The 23,977-nt window shown below is 38.9% G+C and overlaps 1 long non-coding RNA gene across 4 annotated transcripts in view; it reads right to left on the reverse strand.

Moving 5' to 3' along the window:
- LOC106018104 (uncharacterized) overlaps positions 1-17,621 on the reverse strand; it is a 41,995-nt gene extending 24,374 nt beyond the window's left edge. For 3 of the 4 annotated variants that reach the window (XR_011807729.1, XR_001191981.5, XR_002403653.4), the window contains exon 1: positions 17,239-17,621. This is a non-coding gene — a long non-coding RNA (uncharacterized lncRNA). The remainder of the gene's footprint in view (positions 1-17,238) is intronic. The other variant, XR_001191982.5, reaches the window with a different exon arrangement.
- Between the last annotated feature and the right edge of the window lie 6,356 nt (positions 17,622-23,977).

Consider the following 23,977-nt stretch of genomic DNA (forward strand, 5'->3'; position numbering starts at 1 on the left):
TCTATTTTCTATTGTAGAGTTTTATGTGGAAAACTGCATACAAGCACCCTACCAGAAATTATAAAAGGCACTAAAGATGAGGGTGCAAAAATGAATGGGATTATCAGCATTATGCTTAAGGTTGCTTGTGCAAATTAACATAAGCTTTCCTTGCACACATGCATTCTATGACATGCTGATGGGTGATTTTCCCCAGGGCCTCTGTCCCATTCAGCACCCAAAGACTGCCATTGTTTTGAAACAACACAAGCCACTGTTCATTTATGGATGCATAGACCTCTCATATTTGTCATTTGATCATCTAAGTGTTTTTACAGGGGAGAACAAACTGATGTACCTTTATTCACATAATCACCTTGAGAAAGGAAGAGCAGTTCTATCCCTATTGCACTGGTGTCTCAGCTACGGTATGTACATCTCAGAAGTGGCTGCTAATTTTGCATTCCCTGCATATGATTTCATCCTCTCCCTGCCACCCAGATTTCTGAAAAATTATCAGTGTTTAAAGCCTAGATCCCACTGACTCATGCACTACTCCAAGGCAGCACTCAATTGCATGGACCTCTATTTATTTTGTCTCATGGCCCATCTCTGTTTTTAACGTGATGGACACCCAACAGAATAGAACAGCATGCAATCATATGATTAAATATGACTTCTGAATTCACATGAGTGTACTGCTGTACTTTTGCACTGTTAGCCCTTGTTCAAGCACATCTTAACTTCTCAATACTTAACTTTGCAACTAGCTGTCCTTTCAATGCAGACTTCTTTCCTCTTTTAAGTTCTGTTTATACAAGCTGTGCATCTGTTTACCTAAATATGAATTTATGAACTTTAACACACACAGTCAACCTGTTTCTACAATCTGCAGCACAAAACTCTATATCTCTAAGAGGGAGAAATGGTTGGCTGATAGCTGATTACTATCCTCAATTTGCTGGTACATTTACAGCTCCTGAAGGAAAACAGAAGATCATGCCAAGCTCTACACTAAGTTCAGAAGCTCTAGAGTATAGTTTTGAAAAACTTTTTCCCCATTTCTTTATCTCCTGTCACTCTAGCCATAAAGACCAACTGCAGGTTTCAGGTTTCTTTGCCCTAATTCTTCTACAGTCTCTTCTATCTCTGGCATCAGAGCTATCACTTGTGTCACTTTCCACAGCACCACAGGTCAGTGCCAAGCATGCAATATCCTGTCCTTCCCTCCTAGTGCATCACTTCTCTCATAATTTCAAGCTCCCAGTTCCCATGAATAAGGCAACAATGAGAAATTGCAAGAAAAGTTTTACACAACTTACTTACGAAATCCCGGAAAGAGGAATTCCTGGTAGAAATGAAATCCCCAAGAAATATGGCTGCCAATTTCCACAGCACACACAATGAAGAAAGCACAACCTGAGGTGTATGTATTTTTTTTAATGAAATTGTAGGTTGGATGATTTAGAGCTAGTTTTCACAAGGACAGTAAATGCATGCAACTCACAACAGGGCAGCTTCCCAAGATTCAAGCCTTGTCTCAGTGAAAAACTCTTATGTCAAAAGCACTATGTTTCATACTCAGAAATAGTTGCATCATTTTAAACTAAATTTTCCTCAAAAACAACCACAAAAATCTAATTTAACCAAATATCTGAGATGAAAAAAATCTGAGTACAAATGATTTAAAGTTTGGTAACGTTATCATCAACTGCAACAAAAGCCTTACTGTCAAAAATGTTAGTCAGACTTAATTGTTTGTGTCATTACCAGGTCTGTCTGTAATAACACAGTAGTTTGGTCTCCTGGCCTCTTCTAGATGACACTTGACTCACCATTCTGTGGGAATTTTTCAATTTGTTGCTATTTGTTTATGAATATCTGTCATCATTTCATTATGAGATTAAAATTATATCACCATTTATACTCTCATCAGAAATAATGGCCTGAGACTACCCATTATTATTGCTGCAAATTTTAAATCATGCAATTAAAAGCTGAATTATCAAACTGAAAAATAAGAACCTTATTTTGTCACACAGGTGAGTACCGTCTTTAAATCTTTTTACTGTTTACATATCTGTGTACAAAGTAGCAGTTTCAGGGGGACAAGTAGTATTTACTAGCCAGCAAGCCGTGAAAGGTCATCAGGTAATGATTATGAGGCCAGGAAAAGCTGTTATCCAAACTCTGATGGAGCAGTGATACACAAGAAAAAAGACAAAGACAAAAGAAAAAGACAAAGCTCACATGTGAAGCCTGTAGCAGATCAGGGAAATGAACACAGTACTTTGAATGTCCATGCTGTTTCTTCAAGCATTAATCAATCCCTCCCCGGCCCCGCCACATAGATCTCAGATGTTGCAGAAAGATGTCCTATTTTTTATTTGACACAAAAGCTGGAATATATACTGTACCTTTATGGAATAGCTAAGAGAAGAATTGAAAGAAAATAGAAATTGAAATGCTTGTGTCTTACCTAAACCAGCCTCTTGGGAAAAAGATAGTTGTTTTTACTGATTCTTTGCCACGATGTAGTAAATTGGTTAATCTCTGCTCAGTAGTCAAGCTGGTTTGGAGAGGTCAAAACAGTAACAAAACACTCTTCAAAAACACTATCATAATCTCTGAAGAAGTTAGGAGTGTTTCAATATCTGTCATTTTCCAGTTGTTTATATAAAGGGCAAGTCCTGCAGCAAGTACTTTGTCATTTCATCACATTTACAGCTTCCTGCATTTGCATTTTGTACATGCAGCTCAAAGTATAAATTCTTAACACACATTCAAAGCCCCTTCACCTACATCTAAAAGAAAACTAAGAGGTAAAATGCAGACTCAAACACTTAAGGAACTATGTAGCCACAGTACAAGTATTCTTGTTGGGACCCATACTGGGTCTGGCTGGGATGTAGTTAACTTCCTTCACAGCAGCCTTCATGGCACTTAGCTTTATATTTGTGGCTAAAGTAGTGTTGATAACAAACCCATGTTTTGGCTGCTGCTGAACAGTACTTCCACAAAGTCAAGGTTTTGTCTCTTCCCCCCCCACTTCTCCCTGAGAAGCCAGCAGGCTAGGAGCAGGCAAGAGGTTGGAAGGGGATGCAAACACAACAGCTGATCCAAACTGACCAAAGGAATCTCATACAACATTGTGCTCAGCACTTAAAGCTCAGGGAAAATGACAAAAAGGAGGGGACATTCACAGTTATAGTATTTGTTTTCTCAAGCACCTGTTGAGGCCCTGCTTCCCAGGAAGAGGCTGGAGATCCACCTCCCAACAGGAAGTAGTGAATTAATTTATCATTTTGCTTTAATTCAAATGCTCAGCTTTTGGCTTTCCTTATTGATTGAGATAATCACAAAATCACAGAATTGTCTAGGTTGGAAGAGACCTCAAGATCATCAAGTCCAGCCTCTGACCTAACACTAACAAGTCCTCCACTAAACCATATCGCTAAATTCAACATCTAATGACATTTTTGTCATTATGTCATGACGACAAAATTATGAAAAAGTGTCATAATGACATTTTAATAAGTCTTTTCAGGTTGTTTTCTCACTATTGCAAAGGTGACAGGAGAGAGCAAGAGGCAGGGTTGGCTGTGGTCAACCCATCAAAGAGTCACATGCAATAGGCATGATGCACCTAACATTTTCTGTTACGCTAGGCAAATACATCTCTTCAGCACAAACTGTAGAACTGAAAATGATACCCAGTCATTCCCCGCTGGCAGTAGTGCATGTTAATGATTTCAAAGCTTCAAAAGTCAGACAGCTCATTTATCTCTGCGCAATTTTTTGTTGAAAAGTGCGAACTACTGTGCATATTTTACTGTCTCAAAAAAACACAGCTGTAGGAACAACCTTTTTTCTTCCAAATAAGCCACATCAGAATTATCTGCTCTTTCTTAATCATGTGTTTTACTTTATTTAATAGACTGGCTCCCTCTCTTGTAACAACCAATCTCGTTTCCTGCCAGAAAGTGGTTCCTCACAGGAGAGTAACATCTGGCCAGGTATCTCAACTTGCAGGAAGAACAGGGTATGGAGTACCTTCCCTCACATCCCTCAAGGATTTACAATACAGTCCTGAAATAACATTTCCAATGTTAAGTCAACTTGCTGTTATTGTCAGATCTCTGGTATTTTTAGGTAAACATGAACATTTCCAGAGAGAGCCAACTCTCAGTCTAATCCTATTTTAATCAAAACCTAACTTTTACCACCTTTTTCCTCCACCCCCAGAAAGAAAAGAAAAAAAAGCAAGGGTAAACTTCCAAGTAGCAATCTCCACTAAATGCCAACTGCCAGGGAGGTTGCTTAGTTTCAAGTTCTGGTTTTCCTTTATCTCCTGACATTAAACATTAGATTGATGGTTTTTATGCTCTTGACACAAATTCCTGGTAGCATTTGCAAGTGGAATCTTATGCACAAGATATAGCCTGTACCTAATCATCTTCTTCTCTACCAGTTTCAATTATTCTTACCTATTTTCTTATAGGGAAAAAGAAAATACTGAGTTACATCACAGAGATGCTCTAGATCAAACTGTCAAGCTGCAATATTCTGGGATTAATCTACACCACTGTTTCTGTACTGTGCAGGTACCACCCTAACAGTGATTCTCCTCTTTTGCCAGCCCATACAGACAGTGGAAACTGCTGTATGTGGACTGCCATCTTGTTACATGAAGATATATACACAGTACTGTGTTATAATTTCACCTTAAAATTTTTACAAGGTCTTCAGCTGCCTTATCTTCTCTGCTGTTATCCCTTCCTCATAAAACAATAGGAAAAACACCACTAAAAAGGATGTAATCTTTTTATTTTGGTGCTCCAAGGCAGAATCACCTACTCCTACATGACTCAAAGATGCTTATCCACATTTTCTAAGAGACTACAAGTTACAGAAATTTTACTACCTCTCCAGGCAATCACTATCTTTATCATTAGAAGGTATTCCTCAATACACAACCTATTATCTAATTGCAATTAGAGGGAGTTAACATGATATAAAGTTTAACTGTATGTAGTATAATCCTACACTATTATCTTCCAATTAGTCCCCTTTTTGCTAGAGCTTTTTATGTTTGAACACTCACAGCCTTCCTAAAATCCATCATTCTTTGGAGAAAAACAAACATTAAATCTCCTTACTATTAGACTTTTCCAGACTTTCGATCATTCTGTTGTTCATTTTAGATTCTCTCCAGTGAGCTCACATCCTATTAGAAGGGCGCAGCCCAAAATCAGATCCAGTGCTCCAGCTGATGCCTTATCAGCACTGAGTGAAGCAGGATTACTTCATGTGTCTTGTCAGCTATATTCCTGTATGGCCCAGGTTGGCAATTTTTTTTTATTATTATTTTCTTAAATACAACATTCCCAACTCATGTTCACACTTGTGATCCGCTATAACCTGCGAGGCTTTTTTCTGAAGAAAAATTTCCCAGCCACTTACTCATATGAACTGATGACTTGATGATGTTCTTCACTAACAGACACTGCTAAAGTAACAAAACTAAAGGGCAAAACATCCCTGGTTAAAGCCTTGATGCAGCAGTACTGGAGAGATCTAACATGTTACTTTTGTACAGCACTACACCACAATTGCCCTGGGAGGTTTTTCACTTTTTTTTTTTTTGGTGTTGTTCATTTGCTTTGTTTTTAAACAAAGCTGGTGGACAGGGAGAGGGAGGATACATACAAAAGAAAAAACAAGTGTTCTTGCTAACTACAACATATTCACATAGCTGCTGCATGGTCAGTCACTAGCACTACCATAAGGCCACAGGGACCCTCTCTCTATTCAATGTTTATGGTTCTGTTCCTTTTCCTTTGGCACAGCTATTTTTCACTGACCAACAGTGCGTGTGTATATAGAGATATTGACCTTTGTACAATTCAGTTACCTGAACTGTACATGAATGTATGAACGAACAAAATTTGTATAAATCATTTTAAAATGATAGTCCAGTAGTTAAAAGCCTCCTAGATCTAAAGAGATTATTCTTTTTATTTAGACTGACCAACATAACTTTGGCTGACCAGTATGATCTCAAGTGATAGTCCTCTCCATTTATACTGGCCAACAGAGATACTGTATATTCATACTACCACTAATGGTTTCTTAAATAAGAGCCCTTTGAGTTGATGACCTGGAGATATAATATAGAGTTTAGTTACCATGGCCATTTCTGAATTTCAATGTACAGTGTCTAAGAAGAGAGCTCTCGTGCCTGCAGTTGCAAAGTCAGAAATACTTTCTTTACAGACCCAATTGTCACTTATGACCAAAGCTGTTGGACTGACTGAAGCTAACACAAGATCATCCCACTCAACTCAACAGGTTTTAGACTGAACCTGTGCTTACTAATGCACCTTCAGGGCTCCAGTTCTGCCTGTGGCTTTTCTTCCTCTATAAGCCTTGCACCTCTATTACTGGACATTTTAAACATCTGAGCTTTAGGTGGAGTCTTTGTGGCATTTTTTCAGTTAGAGGAGAAGTTCAAGGTCTAGGAATTATCAGGCTGGTCTTTGCAAAACGGAGGCCTTTGGGCATCATTAAGGAAAATTTTCAAAACAGCCCTGTTCCATAGGTTTGAGTTGCAGAACACAACAGACTAGCTAAAAGGTATGAAGATAGGGAGAAAAATGTAATGCACAATACTAGATCCTGCTTAGTCTTAGGTAGGATTGCTGTGCCAGAATGGATACTGAAAAGTTATTCTCATAAAGAGAATTGTGCCATGAAACCAAAAGAATCCTCCCTGTTTATCAAGCAGCAAAAAAATAACCAATGACTTCAAATACTTCTTTAATCTTTACCATGCCTACAGAATGCTTTTCTTTTTACATATTTCAGCCGGTTTATTGCATAAATATTATGTTAGCAGTCATTCTTCAGTGTGTAGGTGGGATCGCCAGTAGGCAGAGACAGTGATAAATGAGTCTCCAGGTGTTGCTGCTCTTTTTAGAAAATCCTTTAACAAGCAGTTATGAAGATTGAGGTAATTTTGCAAACTTGTAAGAGTTACAGTAAGGTTGCTTCACCAACCTTTTTTTTTTTTTTTTTTTTTAAGAGGCGCTGTCAAAATTAGTGATCCAGAGGAGCATTGTAGCTGTCTACTTAGCTCTGTTTACAAAACCTAGATAATTATTTATGTGTGTTTAGTTTTGAGGATGCATTGAAGAGGTCAAGGCTGGGGATTATTGGAGCAATGTTTCCATTAATTTCTTTTCTGGTTGCAAGAAAGCAAATCTTGCAGTCTTAAACTCTCCAACAACCCTGTCATTTTGAACATTTGATGACAGCAAGCAGATGATCATCTGTTTCATTAAGGTAAGTATTATAAACACCAAGGAGACAAGAGAGAGGCTGCTCAACTCAAGAGATAAGAGTCTGAAGCCTTTCACCTTCAGACTGGAGATCCTATGAGCAGACAGACTGAACAGGTTCATTCTAGCACCCAGCCTACAGGAAAGCATCCTCACCACCACCAGCACCTATTGAACCTAGTTGTAACTGGCTCATGGATTGACAGGCTCTGAAGGGAAGGAGAGGACCAAAGTCCATTAGCCATGCAAGAAGGAGCATTTGGACTGACAGGGCAAACTAGATACAAACTCTTCCATGAAGCACACCACAGGAAAAGGAATAAAAACAATTTCAAAGCTTGTTCATCACAGTGTCCTTAGCACAGTCCTTTTGCGCAGGGAAAGGTGCTGAGAAGGGGTAATTCCAGGCAAAAACCATCCAAAATACTACTCTGAATACTCCTGTACCAGCACTTGGGATTGAATGGTGAAGAAGATAGATGTTTCTAAGTCAGAATCTGCACTGAAGACCTCAGTTAGCTCTCAGAATGGAATAAACACCACATTGAGGGAGCAGTTGTGGAAAACCGTTTGGCATTTCATAACCAAGTCCCCCACCTTCACACTTAAGTAATATTTTATCGTCTAGCATCATGTCTTGGCACAGAATTCTCCAGGCTGGGACTCTTTTGTAATTCTTGTGCTCTACCATGCTCCCCCTCCTCCCCAAAGACACCTCTGTCCAAAGGTGGAACACAAACAAGCTCCATTCTGAGTCATAAAAACAGCACATGCGTAAGTGTATGCAATAATCTTGGTATAATTTGACCCTTAGTCATTGTCTAGTCCTATTATGTAAATCTGAAACATGCATTTTTGAAAATAAAGGGCTTCAGTAAAATAATTACTGTTGTAATCCTGGAACCACACCCAATAAACAGTTTAGCAATCAACTGGCTCCATATATTTGAAAGCTATAAACAGATTAGTACAATATTAAAACAGCAAGGGCCAAAATCTCAGCTGCTGGTGTAAATTAGTGCAGTTTGACTAAATCAAATTAACAGTTTGATTGACTTCAATTAATCTACACTAATTTACAGTATGCAGTCATCTTTTTCTATTTCTGTATGCACATCTCAGAGTGTGTGTATGTGTTTTTTTTCTTCCTGTATTCTAGGGAGATAATGATCTTTAGCACAGCAATAATCTCATTTTTTACCCCTGCATATATAGATTAATGAAATCTAGGTATGACTTCAGGCAATGTGGGGAGCAGAACTGAAGAACTACCAGAAAAGAAATAACCAATGACTCCAATAATTTCAATAAACTCCTATTCATTTTCTTAATAAGAAGTTCACTTGACTACAGAAAAGAGCTTGAAACTGCCCTTAGCAAGCTTCATTTCAGGCCAACCTAGAAATTATCCATTTACAGTTTTTGCACAATATGGAATAGCTGATCTTAAAAAAAAAAAAAAAAAAAAAAAAAAAACTTTGCTACCTTTCAAATTTTCCACCATAGGAGCTTCACCTGACTTTAAGAACAAACAAAACAAAACAAAAAAAAACACATCTCCCTACAATTCATGACCCAACCTTGGCCCCATAATAGAAATTGTCCTTATTTCAACACTTGACAATGACATAAAACTGAACATTAGAAAGATCAGATGATGGGCACCTCCTCTTCATTTGGAAAAGAAACTACCTACTTCACTTTCATTCTAGAACTTCCTACTCCCCCTGTGAAACAAGTGAATCCTTATTAGCCACCGGTTGCAGGCTGGATATTTGGGGTACAGAGTTAAATGATGTGCTGAGACAAAGGGATGGAGGGAACAAAGAAGTCAAATTTAAAAAAAAAAAAAAACACAGAAGCTCACGTACCTTAGTCACAAACTGAAGCCATGTTTTTGTCCCCCTAAGATTATGTTGCCTGCAATACTGCCAAATTAAAAATAGTCACACCACTACAATTGCTTTCTGGTGGTCTGCCTGGACTAATCTTTTACCACAGAGGCAGGAACACAAGAAGGAAAGGGGAACTGTCCTGGATTTAAAAAAAAAAAGAAAAAAAGAAAAGAAAAGAAAGATTATAGATTAACACATTTTATCTGTGTGGTAGGAGGGAGAGCCTTTTTCTAAAGAAAAAATCAACAGTATTGCTAAGGGAGAAGTACTTAAGGATGTAAAAATGAATCCCACATGACTAAAAAAGGGCAAATGAAAAGAATGAATAAATGAAACATCAATCTAACTTATTTTCAAGACATTCAGAAGAGTGATTTACATGGGTATAAGTTATAAGGAGAGAAGGTAAAAACATCTGGAGGAGTCTCAGTATTGAATGGACCTAAAAGGATGAGGACAGACCTCCCCTCCAGGGTTTAGGAGAAGGAAAACAGGTAGAGACGTGGTAAAGCAGCCAATAAGAGAGCCAGCATGCCAAACCACAGCTGTGGTTCTTCTATCAGATAGAAAGGAAAACATCTACCAGCTTGGATTTCTACCACACAAAACCCTCTTGAACACCAACCAGAGGGAAAGTGTCCCTAAGCCCGAAGTACAGGGAGACAGAGGATGCAGCTGCCCTGGAGAGTCAGCAGCAGTTCTGGTGAGGAGATCCAGACCTCACTCTGCCCTCACACTGGAGACTGGTGCCAAGGGCCATACAGATCCTGCACCATTCAAATTGCATTATATGGAAGGCATAGTTAACCAGAGCAGTAGTTCTTAAAAGGAAAAAGTACACAGAAAGAAACAACCCCTCATGCTCTACTGTAGCTGAAATCAGAGACAGAGTGCAACAGCTGCCATTTGTTATTACATTAGGATCTATCACACGTTGCTGAGCCTAACACTTAACACATGCCACTAACACACTAGCAGATAGCATGAGTTTTATTCAGCAGTCTTCATCTCTCCAGTTCCTTTCACCTCTTCGCACTGCTGTGAACACGTGGGCTTGAATGCAATGCCCCAGTAACATCTGACATCTTGCAGCATGTGGAGGAACACTTCTTTTTCTCATCATTCTTCCCTTACATAGTCTAAGGAAGGGTCTACCTTAGAATGTCCGTCGTTTCATAACTGCTGTTGAAAAACAAGTAACAAACATAAGAAACGTTATTTATGAGCACAGCATTGGGCTTTGACCCGGGGAGAAGACTGTTCTTGTTACTGTGATATTCACCAAAGAGCAGAGTGCTTACTACTGGCTTCCCTCACTGGGAAGGTAGACAAAAGAAGCATGTATTTAGCAGCACATGGCAGGACAGGGAGGAAAACACTTTTTGTATTTCTTTCCCACATCTACATTCATGTTCCAAAGCTTGGGGAAAGTTGTATTATTGACTAACAGGGTCAAGAAAACATTAACATGAAAAGAAAAAGGAAAAATTCCTGATCATATGTTTTGATAAAAGTCTATTTTCCTTATGCTCTTCCACTTGTTTTATGCTATCTGTCACAAATCCTAACAAGTTTAAGGGCAGGAACATTTGCAGAAACAGCTCTTATGCAAAGCATAAGAAACGTTCAAAAAATAAAGACTCTGAAATATTACATATGGCAACATGCTTAAATCTGCAGAGGGTTATTTCCATCTCCCAAGGAACACAGCTGAATCATAAGACTGCACACAACAGGTCATATTTTTATGAGGTATGTCACATTTAGTTGACATTACAGAGATACTGTCACTTCTTACAAAGATAGACTGCCACTTCATAGTGAAAGGATTTCTAGGAACCTTCAGCACTACACTTAAGGCTAGGATTTCTTATCTTTTCTTTTTCTTCTTAAAAGAACCTCAGGTGTCAAAAAGCAACATAACATGTGCTGCTAACTCTTGGAGTCTTCAGACAAGTCACTATTGATCTTTTTATCTGAGTTTTAATTGCCACATAGCACTGAAGTATAGGAACAGGTTTTAAGAAGCTGCGTGGATGCCTGAACAGACAAAAATATGTATTGGAACTGTCAAAATACCTGGGTAGCCCTTCAAAAAACAGCAAGAAATGCTTACCTAGGAACTTCTGAAAATCTCATTGTCAGTTTATAAATGTTGGCAAGCTCCTAGAGAGCAGACCACTCAATTCAGCCACCAGAAACCAGCCACCAGTCTCACCTCAGGGACTCATTCACTGTGTGACTGATCAGACATCAATTCCAAGTGCTTCTGCTTGTCCTAGACAGTAGCACTAAGGGCACTGACCCCTGGAGCAGATATGCTTTTCATTGTCTGATCTCAAAGTGCGCTATACTAGCTAGAAAATATTGGGAAGCTGGCCTTTACAAGCTAGTCCAATTAGGCAAGGGGGCCCTTTGAAGTTGCTGGTATGATTGCCATTGGCTTCAGTGGATGCTGAATCAGGTCTAACAAGTCTATTAACTTGAGATGATAGGTGCCTTCGAAATACCTATATATAAAGATACACAGAGATGTAATGTGACCATCTGTGTCTTGATTTCCTCATCTCTGAAATATGGATAACAACAGCTATTTACCCATCTCTGTAGAAGGCCTGATAATATTTAAAGCAATTGGTGTGATGACTAATTGGCTAATATTTGAACAGGGATTGGAAAATTTAAAGTACTACATAACTGCTAAGTACTATTACTAAATTAAGCCAACTGTCACTAATAGCAGACACTCTGATCCTTGCTGCCTGTTGACACAAAACCAATTACAAATAATGAGTTCCATGAAGTCTAGAATAGGTCTTACATGGTGAAATTAATGAAAGTTAAGATGAATAAAATGGTATACCATCATCATTCAATATTAAATTTGATTTCAGAATTTTAATCAGCAATGCCTACAACAATTTCCCTTTCTGTACACACTGAAGAGCTAAATAAACCACCTACGCCTCCTTCATCGGATGTAAGGTCTGGGTTAGCCTTGTGTCATAAGGCTATCCTCTGATACTGTTAACTTCTGTGTCACAAGAACCACTCATGTGTTCATCAAGCTCCAGTTCGGTTTTCTGTCCTTCCTACTCCACCTGGGAGGTTATTACAGAATCTCATTTTTAGTAACCTCTTAATTGCAAACCTAATCCGTTAATGACCAGTCTATTACCATTTGGCTTTTCTCAAGTTGACTGCAGAATAACTGTTAGCTTCTAGTGTAATTAGCAAATCCAAATCTTTCTCCACCTAGCTCCTTCTCACCTCATGCCATATTGGCTTCTAGGGATCAACAATACCCACTAAAGGCAGAAGTCCTCAACTATTAAGTGTTTAGTCTACTGTTATTATTCCTGTCCTCACACTCCCTTTATGGGTAGAACTGAACAGCGTATCTATACGGTCAATGCTGCCTATTTTTATGTAATTACATCATCAGCCATTTCCAGCCTTCTACACTGAATGCATTAATGAAAGTATTAATGAAAATCAGTCCTGAGAAAATCAGTCCTGTGAGGATTTCCGCCAATAACCATCTACTAAGCTGGCAGAATCTGTGCCATCTCCCTGGTCCCTGCCCATCTTCCTACCAGCTTCATTAAAGAATGAAAGGAAGGTGTTACCTATGTTTGTTATCCCAGCAATTCACTCCTGCCACAGCAGTTTAGTAGATGAAATCTGAAAAAAAAATTAAGTTAACCTACTCTATGCAGATATTCTGTAGTGCATCCAGTACCTAAGGGGCCTACAAGACAGCTGGAGAGGGACACTTTGTCAGGGAGTACAGTGATAGCACAAGGAGTAATGGTTTTAAACTAAAAGAGGGTAAGTTTACACTAGACATTAGTAAAAAATTCTTCACTGTGAAGAGGTCACCCAGAGAAGCTGTGGATGTCCCATCCCTGGAGGTGTTCAAGGCCAGGTTGGATGGGGCTTTGGGCAACCTGGTCTAGCAGGAGGTGTCCCTGCCCATGCCAGGTAGGGTTGAACTAAACGATCTTTAAGGTCCCTTCTAAACCAAACAGTTCTATGATTGTATTAAAAAAAAAAAAAAATCCAGATTCCAGCCTCAGAAAAAATACAAATACAGTACCCTATACTCAGCTTCAGAAATACAGAGATAAGTATAGGTCTCCATACACATTCAATCAAATCATTACCTACAATGTTTTCAAAAATTGTGGGGAATTACTCCCTTTCAATTGTCTAAACAATTACTGGTACTTATTAGTTCTATATTTGACAGAACTGGTTTAACACATACTCAGAAAAAATACACAGCTTTTTCTTGATCATCACAATAGTGTCATCAGCCTATCAAAAATATTGTCATAAATAACTCCACACCACAAAGAAACATGATCCTTTAAACGTTGAATCAATGTGTTTGCTAGGGAGGTGTGTGTCAAGTCAAGTCATCTCAACATACAACTGATCTGTCAGTGGGAAGCAAACAAGAAAACAGAGTCTTACCTTTGAAATACCAGCTAATACAGCTCCGCAGGCCAAGTTTTTCCTCCAGCATACACCCCTTACATGGCTGTTGCTGGCATCATAGAGCTGCTCTAGCAAATGGCCTGGTCTACAGCTCTCAGCAAGGGTGTTTGCTGGTCATGCAACAAGGGATCAGGGACCCCGCAGCTCCTCCCAACAAGGCCGTAAAAACTTGCCACTTCTTTTCCTTCTTGTTTGCAAGGCCACATACAACTCCTTTCTCTCCCTCTGGGCAACTGAACTGTGTTGTGATAGCAACTGGTCATTCAGCCCCAGATCCTCCATAACAGCTACTGCGTGCAGGCTCCTGACTCCTTTGTCTCAGGGGAGCTCAAGTAAAACTGCTCTGTTAGGGGAAATTCCCTCCCTGGCAATAAAAATCTCCTCCCTCAAGAAAAAGAATGTCCCCCCTACACAGTTTGCCTGGAGGCAAAAATAAGCAACCTATTTTTTCCAGTCTTATCCCTTTCTTTCCAAGAAAAGATTAAGGCAGCCAAACAGCTCCTGCTGCGCCTCCACAGGAAAGAGGGAAAGCAACTGCTAGAGGAAAAAAAATATGGAAAGAAGTGGTAGCACTGACCTCCAGGCTTGAGGGCAGTGTGGAAAGAAAGGTATCACAGAGTGGGAGGGAAGTGGCAGAAGAAAAACACTATGCATATGTGCACGCACACATGCAGATGCAGATTTACCAGGGACTAGTGAGGAGGCGTTAGCTTCCCTATCAGCACTAGTTTGTGTAGCATGAGTTCCTGCATCTTGTGGTACAGCCACAGCAATATGGCTCAGCTGCTCCCACCCCATTCAGCAAAGGGCATTACCTGTCCTGAACAAATGCATTGGCCTCTACATGTACATAACACAAAAGGACCTTTTTTTAATAAGAAGAGATGATATTACACATGCTATTTTCAGTTAACATGAAACACTGTTCATAAGCTGACATAAAAGAAGATGATCTGATCTTAGATTTGTTCCACATCTGCAATTCCTAGAGACCTGTGTGTGCAGATGGACTTTAAAGCTGCAAACCTGATTTCTCTGAAGAAAATAAAAGTAATTAGAAAAATCCTATATTCTTTGCACTTACAAGGGCAACTCCCCTTATACCAGATACTGCTCTTTCAGCAGATCTTTGTGGGTGGAGATTTCATATCAGCATGTCTGCCAATTCCTGCCAGAGTTTCATCCAAGCCACAACATACAGAGTCAACATTAATTAGCATTAATTATTATTTATAAGAAGCAATATTATCTCCATTACTATCATTCACACTTATTTTTAAGTCTTGTATAGGGCTCACACATGGTACAACACTGCCCAAACAGACAGAGGAAGGTCCCATGGAGTTTGCAGAGTAATTCACAATATAGCCATCCTTAAACTGTTTTGAATATATCATTGTAAAACTTCCAGAATCCTTTTCTGTGCTCCTATGAACTTGCCTTCTATTTTCTGCATATAATCAGGTTAATATTTTCTCTTCTTTTTCGCAGTCTGGGAGGAAAAAAAATATGCCTGTAGATCTCAGAGTGGTTTCTTTCCATTCAGAAAAACAGAAGAGAACCAACACAAGTATACCATCCCCCCAGAACACTTGGAACCATCAAAATATAGCGCTTCCAGTACAGAACTCTCAAGTGAGCCATTTGTACTTTACTAAAGAGTATTAGTTTCATGTGACTGGGGAAAACATGCTGAATGCATTTATGTAGGCTTTGATCCTCTGTTCTTTTCATTGGTGCAAGCAGAACCTCTCAGCCACCTTTTTACTCTGGTTTGAACCTTATCTCCAAATCCAGAATCCTATGCTATGAACCAGATTTTGGTGTTAGGCAGTGGGACAGATTTTGCTTGGTGGCCATAAAACTAAGAAAACTTGCAAATATTACAAAAATCAATTCAAAACAGCTAATTAGTCCAGATGTCTGCTAATGGTAGTACTGAAGCTATTAGCATTGTTGATAATAACTGTTCATAAATAATCATTTGCACAAATTAAAATTGGCTGGAAGAACTTACGAGTATTAGCAAATCCTATAATAAGCAAGGTGCATATTCTCTTTTTAATGAGTTTTGCCTCACTTCCAGTTTAAATAACGTTTTTCACCACTTTGTTTCTTGCTTATTTTGTTGCTTGATGCAATACACAATAACATAGACACTGAGATTAGTTCAGTGAATCCAATTTAAAAGGGCACTTTCGCATAGGCCAAGGTTAATGAAACCACTTGAATAAGTTAAAGTGAATTCCCTTGGTCAATCCAAACTTGTTGGAGAAACTAGTAATAATCAGCTAGAACTGCTGAGTCAAAGTTATGAATGAGATGGAAACACTAAGCACGTTTCATGTGCTCCCATCACTTGTATCCTATTTGTGACTGTTGCAATCACAAATTATGCATAGCTCTGAAATACTGCATACTTTGACCAACATGTATTGCAACAGGTTACTGTGGAGTCACAACATGTTGTGTCATACTGCATACACCTTTCAGAATGAAGTATGGCCTACACAGAGTAGGAAAACACTGGATTACCATTTGCTTCTAAAAGCCCATTTCAATCTGAAAACCTCTGTGAACAGTTTGAGTTCTATAGATATTTGCTTTGCCACAAGATCAGACTAAACTTATTTCAACCCTCAGGTACATAAGAAAAACAACTTTAAAACTAGGTATTGTTGGTATATTTATCACTTCCCCTATTATTTATATGTGCATTAGATTAATTTATTCCATATATTATCTAATCAGAAAATAGAAACCACACAAGTTTTCTTATACCACTAGCAATCACACTCAGAAGCATTAAAAAGGGATTTTGTTTGCCAAAATAATTCCTGAATAGTTTGGGCAATAGAAAACTTGCTCACAGCTAATGAGGAATGTAACACAAGTTACTTGCAGAAATAAAGCACTGTGATTTTTTTACTCAAATTTCCAGCTCTGAAATATCGTACTCTTGGTTAGCATTATTCATACAAAAAGACTAGAGATATGCTTCCAGCATAATAAAAGCATTCTGTATGTACAATAGTTTGATCCTAATTGTATCTATAATCAGTAATTACCATGCTATTACATTTACACCATCGGTAAAGCACCTCACTGGCATAAACAGACACACCTTTTTTGGCAGTGGAGTTGCAATCACACTTGCTGGCAGTTACCTTCATCCAAAATGGTCAGAGACAGTTAAACATGAAAAACGTGTAAATTATTGTCCAGGTCATCATACAACACTTCACTGAAGTTAATAATGCCATACCATCTGATAACATATCCTATTATTCACAACCTAATTAAGTTATATATGGAAAGTTAACAGAAAAAGATAACCAACCAATGCAATCCAAGCAATGAAAAACTTGGTATGGCAAGCTTAAGCTAGTTCTGTTAAGCAACATATCAGTAACAGTGGAAACAATACTTTGGGAAAGCTTTCAGTGTCAGTAAAGACATCCTTGTTGCTACTGATTAAGCAAGGCAACTATCAGGGTACATGGAAACACATATTAACTCACCTTTTCCTGGAGCAAACACTAAAGTTCTAGCATTTCATGGAAAGATTTTACAGAACAGTCCAACATGAACCTTCTTTCTATGTGTATCACAGCAGAAAGAATATTCCATGACTGGTAACTAGACTAAGGAAGAGAACAGCAGTCCTTCAGGTGGAACATAGCACATAGCTTTTAGGCAAGAAATAAATTTTCAAGAGCAATCCCTCTCACACAACGAGTTGACTTAGCCCATTCATTAAGATGCATCTTTAGGATGAAGTTTGATTAGTAAGGAAAGTAGCTTTTCTCTTAACAATTAATTATTTGATTTAAGTAATCTCCATGAAGCAGAGTAGCTTAAATATCTGAAAGCTGGGATATATCTATTTAGCTTCTCCCTAAGAGAAGTCAGGCAGGCTAGAATTCACCTCAAATACTTTTTGAGCTCTCTAATACATCCCAGGTGATCACATCATGTATTGCAAGCACTTGTTTCAGATTGAGATGATGACAAGTCCCTGATGTGACATGTGCAGGCATTTACAATTTCAGGCAGCAGCCCTGAGAACTCAATGTCTGGAAAGGAGAATCTAAATATTTAGAAATTGTTAAAGATACAGATTTTCCTTTCAAACTCACTATTATGTCTTCAGCTCACAGATTTTATTTTTGTTTTGTCTATGAGTTTCTCTACCTTCTATTCAAAAGCTAGCCACTCTCCTTAAAGCTGTAACTTTCCTGAAGTTTTATAACCTAGCCTATAGCTTTCTCGTGACAGACTGCAAGGGTATTTTTAAAAAGAAATTCTTCAGGCCATCATCCAATCTTAAACACAAATATTCATGTAAGTTACAGCGTGTACTTGCAAAGTAAAAGAGCGAGTGCATGGACTAGAGAGCTGTCGTGTGATCATCCATGCTCTTAAACTAGGAACAAGCTCCCTGAAATGGCCTATCCCCTGTCACCTAGTGCTTTCTCACGCAACTCACAGGCATGGTTCAGGAGACAGCATGGACAAAGGACTCTTCCCTCTAGGCAGTACAGATGAGGCCACTTATTTGGAAGGAGGAGAATTTAGACATGTGGATACAAGCCCTCAGGGGCAAAACCTAGGTACTTGCCTATTTTATTTACTAGTACTAGGGTAGCCATAAAGACAGGATGGGACACTGTGGGGAACTTTTATGTATGAGATCAAGATTGTATCTGCAAGACTCACCATACTAAAACCATGATGTTTCAACTACTAATGAATACATTCATGCACAAGAGTAATTTTCTCAAATTAATTAGGATTACTCCTATGCATAAAAGTATGCCAGCGTAGGTGTTTGCAGAAGAGGTTTTGGAATGTCAGTCATCATAAAGCCATCAGTTAAAGCACACTCATAAATGCTTTTGCTTGGAAGATTGTATTAACCTTAATATAAAATACATGTTTTCTGGGTCTGATGACTCAGGAAGAACTTGCAAGTCTATACCTCAACCCATTAATCTTATATAAATAAACTTTCCCCTTGTGAAAGGGAGTCCCATAGCATTAATAATAGGAATCTTTCTCAACCATAATCAGATTCTGTAAGAATCATTTAGAAACATTTAGATTAATTATTTGTTGCGAATTATTCACTTAGCTCTGTCTGTTCAATCAAGCGGCAAGGCTCTATTTCTTTCGGCAACATGAGGTACTATAATATAAGACAGAGTTTCCACACTTAGCTCTCATATCCAACACCATTTAATTAAAGTCTCAACTGTGAGCCTGGCCAAAGTTTTGCAGGTTTGAATTCAGGCCCACTGGAGTGAAAGCCCCACTTATTAAGTTTGCTTCTTCACTTGACTCCACCTAACTTCATCAAGGGGCCAATCTTTAATGGTAATGTGTTTAAATGCCAAAGTAGGGGGGAGAGAGTACAGGGTGTGCTACTTCACAACCTGCCTTCAAAATAAACTCTGCCCATGTAACCAAGATTTACTTATATAGAACTGATGGGTATTAAAAGTAGCATGCTGGGAGGGCATTTTTCCTATAGCACTGGTATCTCTTAAAGTCTTTAATGTATGCTGAGTTTTGCTAAGTTTCTTGGCACTGACTCCATCATAGTTGGAGAAAGTCAAAACGGACTGTCTTCCAAATTTTTGTGGTCTAAATAAATCAAGTTACAAATAAGGACTCTCATAAGTGATAAGTAAACATTTCCATAGTCTGATCTACCAATGCCAAGTGCTGGAGCTTCTATTCTTGTCTGAAATGAACCCTGAAACCTGCAATTTTTTTAAATATTCCACCTTCCTGAAAATCTCTCTGTGCTTCAGTCATGCTCAGTTGCTAGTTCAGAATCTCCTTCACAGCTTGTGGAGATTTGCATTAGGAAAAAAAAATGTATTTTGCAAAGAAATTGAGATTAGAAAGAGATATCAAACTGATGTACAGCAGTCCCTTTTAGGAATTACATGATGATGTTCAACTTTCACTTTTGCATTTTCTGACTTTTTATTCAACTACAACCAAAAAAAAAAAAAAAAAATCCCTTTAATCACCCCTGGCTATGAAAGACAGGAAAAGCATACCCCAACCGAGAAAATGTAGATGAAAGACTGTTGCTTCCAAACGCACCATGGGAAATGAAAACCCAGAGAACTCCCTAGCCTGAGGAAAGCTGTAGAGGTAAGCAGTCCAAAAAAAATTCCACCAGCAGAAGCAGCCAAATCAGAGATCTTTGGGCGTCCTGAGAATTCTTTACAGGATGAGTGGAATTGCTCTGTGATGCGCTCAGTTGGAGCTACCTACTCCACCTCTCTCCACATCTCCATCTCTTCATTTCAGCTTTAGAGTGGTCCCCCTTTCCTTTTTTTTTCCTCCTCTTACCCTGTTTGTTGGCTCCCCTTCCCCATGGGCTTCCCTTTCGTTTTTCTTACAATAAAAATGAAAGTGTTCTCAAATGTCATTTCCCTCATGAAAAATTACAAAACAAAACAAAAACCCTACACCATGTTTTTAAAAGAAAATTGATCTATGTAAAAAAGAAACACAAACAAGGAGCTGTGTCACAGCAGCAATTACAAGCCCAAAGAAGTCAAGATACTGTTTGTACTAGACTCCTTATGTGCATGTGCACACACAGATATTCCCTCCTCCCAGTCCTAACTGACTTACAGGTAAGTAGCCATTGCATCAAAAGTAGATTCAGAGGTGTTTAGTAAGATCTGGTCTTAACCAAACAAATCAGGACTACTGACAGATTTACAGAGAAGGGAAGAAGATGCTGGGTGTGACAGGCCTGAAAATCACTAACAAACATAAACTGGCTCTAGTCTGTGGACTATGTTTTACTTACCAGTCTTGGGCTAACACCCAGGACTTTTCTTTCTTTGCAAAGGTATGATGTCAGGCACATGGCAGTTCTTGAGATTCTGTGTAAGCCAGCATTGCCAGAGGCTCTGTGCAGGTGTGGTTAACAGTTATTTAATGATTCTTCACAATTGCATGTATCTGTCTGAACATAAATACAGTCTGATTGTAATCTTTCTTTTCACACCATGAATTTGCCCCACTATTTCCACCCTTGCAGGATCTCAAATGCCTGATCATAGTTGTTACACAACTTGGATTCAGTGGATCATTTCAAACTATCCATAAGCATTTTGTTGTCCTGTTAGCTTGGTAAGGTGAGGAAAATGGAGGCAGTGCATTTGATACAAATGCTGCAGCTCTACACTTAATTCTGTAAATTTGGCTCCCTGGTGACTCATGGGACTCTCCTTTCCACAGGTTTATACACTGATGACAAGTATTGTTAAGTTTCTAAAAGTAAAATTATAAGAAAAAAGGCACTGGCAATTCCTGGAAAAAGCTCTCAGTCTTCCTCCTCTCCCCAGCAGCAATATGAGCCTTTATTCAGCATAAATCCTAGTAATATTCAATTAGTTAAAATAATTTTGAGTGATAGTTTGACTGTTTCTTTTCCAAAAGGTAATAGTTTTCCTAATTAGTCACTTGCTTTGATAAGGCACTGACTTTTACTCTAATCTAAATTAACAAGACTTTATCTACCTGCATCATTTAAACACACCCTACTTGCAAATCTGGTATGACTAAAAACCAAGACAAGTGTTTGGTTTCATTTTACATTTGCTTCAAAGTGCCCCACTTGGAGGTTAATTATTAAACTACTCAACTATATGTAAAAGTTCAGGGAAACAACGGGGTTAGTAGGTAGAGCAGTAGTTCAGGAATTAGGAAACCTGTGTCCTATTTCCAGCTTAGATCGTGTATATTTGGACAAGATATTTAAATTCTGTGAACCTTTCCTTACAAAGCAGAAATAGCAACACCCCCTGCACAAAGCCCTTTGACAACTTTAGGGAAGAAACTTCATGTGTGTGAGGCAACCGTATGTTTGTTCGCACCTTCAAGAGACTGAAACTCAGCTAATCCCTTAAGAACTCATCTAGGAACTTGAGATCAGATACTCAACCCATGCAACTCAGCAAAACTAATGATTTTGTCAGAGCTGTAGAGATCTTCGCAGCTGAAGAACCAGCTCCTCAAGCTTTTACTGCATTTCTCTGTCAGCTGCAAAATGGTGAAAACACACCTAATCTCTGGAACACAGTCTGGAGTTTATAAATCTCCTGCCTCCGCCATCCTGAAGTATTATAATACACGTACCCTCGGTGTAATTATGCTGCCTATCCCAGAAGCAAGCAAGCAGCAGCATGGACCAGATTTTCAAAGATACCAACGTTGTTCTGGAGTTGTCCATGGGGTGGGAGGATTAGATTCTGACAATTCAGATCTTGAAGCAGGGAAGAAAAGTGGCAAACAGCAAATGGAGTACAAAACGTATAAGAGACAACCTGGGGGCATTGCTGCCAAAGTCCACGTACCATAGAAAGGCCACTCTGCAGCCTGCTCCTGAATAGCTCCCTTAAAATGCAGTTCACTTGGTCTTGAGAAATAAAACAAAACAACAACAACAAATTTCAAAGTTTTTTACACCATCATTTATTTACATAATTCGCTACTGCTTACATAAACCATGGGATTCCACACAGAAAAAGCTTCTTAAAAACAAACAAAGAAGAAAATAAATATAAAACAACCCAGAAATAAGAATGTTGAGTATTTATTGCTATTCAACCAGAATATTATTGGCAAGATGATTCATTTGTTAATCCACGGTGCTATAAATAGTACTGTAACTTAGTTGAATGGAAACATATCCTTCATTATCTCTAGTCACTTGTTTACCCATGTAAAATATATGTGTTTTGAGTTGGCGTAGGTATATTCCAGGAAGGGCTAGCAAAGTTCAATGACTCCAACAAACATTCGAAGCCCTTTGGCTCTCAGTTAATTTTCTTGTGCTTCTCTTACTATGTTGTTCATTCTGCTCCATCAATGCCTGGACTGAAAGTCAGTAAGAGGCTACTGTAACAACTCAGCCAGTATTTCCTAATATCATGGGCCAGTGATAGCAAGCCTCTGGCACCAATACCAAGTTTGGCGCCAACAGATATTTGGTCTGGCACCAGCAATAACAAGCTATGATGGTTTCTTTTTTAGTTTGTTTGGCACCAGTAGCAAGAAACATTCACCATTCCTGGCAGAGTGCCACAGAATTTCACCAAATGGCTTCTGAATCATAACTTCATAACAAACATAACACAACATAGCTTCTAATTGTGGTAGAGTCTGTCTTAGCAAGCAATTCTGTCCTGACAATTACATCCAGACTTATCAATACCTATGCTGCCTTCCAATACCAGTTTCTTTCTTACTGTAATAATAATCTCCTTGAAGAGATCCACAGACCCATAAGTGCATCACCATTTGTATTTTCTCTCTCTTGGTGCAGTTAGATGAAAACTGGCTATGAGAAAAGCCTATGGGGACAGTTACTAAATTAAGTCATCACAAAATATGTTGTAAATACCACATTGACTTAACTTCCCTCCTCACCCTGTACTCTTTGTGTCATGTACCTTCTCAGACTGCAAGACATGCAATATACTCCACAGACGTTCACCTTATGCTGGTGTGGAGCCCCATTCAAGCCCCCGAGGCTTAACACAGCTAGTAACAAGAGAAAATTACCTTTACATTTTCTGAGGTTCATGACAGCACAATCCCAGTTCTGGCAGCTCCTTGCTACATGGCACAACACTTGATTAGTCCTCGTGATGGATACCTCAGTGGACACAACACAAGTTGAGGACTCTGAAGAGCTCAGTTCTACAGACGGGATTACAACTGACCTGACAAACAAATTTCAGCAGGACATTCACTTCTCTTTGGCTGTAATCCGGGTGAACTCCAAGATCTCTGGGTGGGAAGGACAGTGTAAGAACAGGGAATTAATTCTCTAGTACTAGGCATTACTAACAACAGCAATAATGTCATTCTCTTCACAGGAGAAAACCTGTCCCTGCCCATTCTGTCACAATCCTGTACAAAGGAGAAAAGAAATCTACTTAGGTGTAGACTTTTTTTATGAGAGATGAAGTGGGCACAGGGAGGAAGTGATTCTAAACCTTTGGGCATGGGAAAATTTCATCCTGAGCAACAGCTCCCAAGAAATTAAACACTGGGTGGAAAAAAGTTTAAATGGAAGTCCCCACCGTAAATTCAGCCCTCGGTATCTGCCAAAGACGCATGGAAACCTCTGCCCTAAGGGAATGCCTGTTCCTGTGGAAAACTGCAGATCCATAGAGTTCACAATGAAAGATTCATGCAGATATGCATTCTACCCCAGAC

This window comes from Anas platyrhynchos, chromosome 2, assembly GCF_047663525.1.
Source record: "Anas platyrhynchos isolate ZD024472 breed Pekin duck chromosome 2, IASCAAS_PekinDuck_T2T, whole genome shotgun sequence".
NCBI classification, from domain to species: domain Eukaryota; kingdom Metazoa; phylum Chordata; class Aves; order Anseriformes; family Anatidae; genus Anas; species Anas platyrhynchos.